This window comes from Schistocerca serialis, chromosome 5 (assembly GCF_023864345.2).
Source record: "Schistocerca serialis cubense isolate TAMUIC-IGC-003099 chromosome 5, iqSchSeri2.2, whole genome shotgun sequence".
NCBI lineage: Eukaryota > Metazoa > Arthropoda > Insecta > Orthoptera > Acrididae > Schistocerca > Schistocerca serialis.
The window spans coordinates 614,514,364-614,516,840 of NC_064642.1; the positions used below are offsets into that span (position 1 = coordinate 614,514,364).

At 45.0% G+C, this 2,477-nt stretch overlaps 1 pseudogene; it reads right to left on the reverse strand.

The window, feature by feature from the left end:
• Positions 1–401: 401 nt before the first annotated feature.
• LOC126482583 (5S ribosomal RNA) lies at positions 402–519 on the reverse strand (annotated as a pseudogene).
• Positions 520–2,477: the final 1,958 nt, after the last annotated feature.

The following is a 2,477-nucleotide window of genomic DNA, read 5'->3' on the forward strand; positions in this document are numbered from 1 at the left end:
TGGAGTGGAATGGGAATGCTGAACCACAATTTGAGGATACAGTAAAAAAAAAAAAAAAAAAAAAAAAAAAAAAAAAAAAAAAAAAAAAAAAAAAAAAAAAAAAAAAAGGTTTATTTGACGAAACCAAGATGCAAACACTGGTAACAACACAGTTACAGAAAAATACTATCATAAGCAACCGGTAGTACACTCATGGCTACAGAATTAATTTAAAAAAACAGCACTCCGTCTTCAGGCCACGAGTGGCCTACCGGGACCTCAGTGGAGGATGCGGATAGGAGGGGCGTGGGGTCAGCACACCACTGTCCCGGTCGTTATGATGGTATTCTTGACCGAAGCCGCTACTATTCGGTCGAGTAGCTCCTCAATTGGCATCACGAGGCTGAGTGCACCGCGAAAAATGGCAACAGCGCATGGTGGCCCCGATGGTCACCCAACCAAGTGCTGACCACGTCCGACAGCGCTTAACGTCGGTGATCTCACGGGAACCGGTGTATCCACTGCGGTAATGCCGTTGCCCAACAGAATTAATTAAAACAAAATTTAAAGAAAATTGCTGTCTATTCACACAGTTCTGGAAAGTGTGCAAGATAAACAGCCTTACGGCGCATGACTTCAATATATGTAGTATTACTGCTATATAGAATTAACTTCACAGTTAACTTTTTTTAAAATAACTTAACCACTAATTTAAGTTGAATGCACGAATTTTGACCCAGGGAAGATGATCGTCCCTTACAAACGTCGATACGGTAACACAGTTTATAGCAATCTGTGAGGTTTCGAACTATTCAAATGTAAGTTGTCTTAGCAGCAAAAGTCTCAAAATTGGGTAACCCGATTAATAACCACAAAGTGTGAAACTTACAGAGAGCCAGTCGGAGTGGCCGAGCGGTTCTAGGCGCTTCAGTCTGGAACCGCGCGACCGCCAAGGTCGCAGGTTCGAATCCTGCCTCGGGCGTGGATGTGTGTGACGTTCTTAGGTTAGTTAGGTTTAAGTAGTTCTAAGTTCTAGGGAACTGATGACCTCAGATGTTAAGTCCCATAGCGCTCAGAGCCAGAGCTTACAGAGAAAAGCATAACAACATATATCGGGTGATCATTACTTCATGCAGTAGCCTGAAAGGAGTACAAAACTGGCACACTACTGACAGTTGGCACTCAATATCGGCCGCTCGTCTGAATTTCGTGTTCGAGACCCCACCGGACTGTACACTGACAATAGCTTCTATATCACACACAGTACCAACATAATAAACAATTCACTTAAACAAACCACCACAGCGATAAAATACAGACTCATCAATGTAGAAAACAAATAGAGATAAGATTCGGCACAAAGTTTCTTAAATTCGTTATTGCGTAATAAACTGCATCTATAGTTGATGTTAATTCTACGTTTACGACAGCTTGAATCAAAATAAAATTTAACAAAAGTAATCTGCAGAGCCATTCTGGATTTTGACCTTGTAAATTACGAACACTTGCACACTGTTTTAACTATTAAGAATACCGCCCTTTGACAGCACAAGGTCTTCAATAAGTTACAACCGCCCACAGGCAGGCCGGCTGGAGTGGCCAAGCGGTTCTAGGTGCTACAGTCTGGAACCGCACGACCGCTACGGTCGCAGGTTCGAATCCTGCCTCGGGCGTGGATGTGTGTGATGTCCTTAAGTTAGTTAGGTTTAAGTAGTTCTAAGTTCTAGGGGACTGATGACCTCAGAAGTTAAGTCCCATAGTGTTCAGAGCCAGCCCATAGGCAGAAAGTGGCACAGCACAATCCAACTTAAGCTGAAAGTTAACCTATACCGCGCAGGCGAGGAATTCATTGACAAATAGCGATAGTAGCAATTCGCTCAAATAAGATACAAATTCGCCGAATATCGGGCACAATTAGCAGCAACTAAGAACTGGTAGCAAAATCAACCAGGGCACAGATCAACTAATTCCACTCGCGATTAGCAGTGATGCAAACTCAACGCTCAAGCGATTTAGAAGAAACAGAATGGCCACACGGAGCAGTCACGGTTTGAAAACGATCCACCGGACAATCACCATCCAGGGAGCTGCCGTAGATCTACAAGCCGGGCCAACTCGGAGGCTCTCGTCACAACACAGAGGCGGAACGACTCTTGAACAGAGCGTATGTTTACTGACGACCGCAGCCACACTCCAGTTCCGCTCGCCAACAGCGACACCGGTGCGGCACAGCAGTACACCATGCGCCAACTGATCCCCTGCGGTGACCCGTGCACACTCGCTCCGTACTACTTTCTCCCTGAAGAGCGCCTCGACCCGCGTATCAAGGAGGCGCTCGCCAACCAGCGCGTCGCAAAGCATATCGTTTGGACAGAGAAAACTCTGCGAAAGTAAGAGGATCGCATGAGGTCATGGTACAAGTTCTTTTCCTTGCTGATTCTGCGTAAAACCTCATTCTTATCAGTCAAATGTTCAATATGTTCAAATGTGTGTGAGTT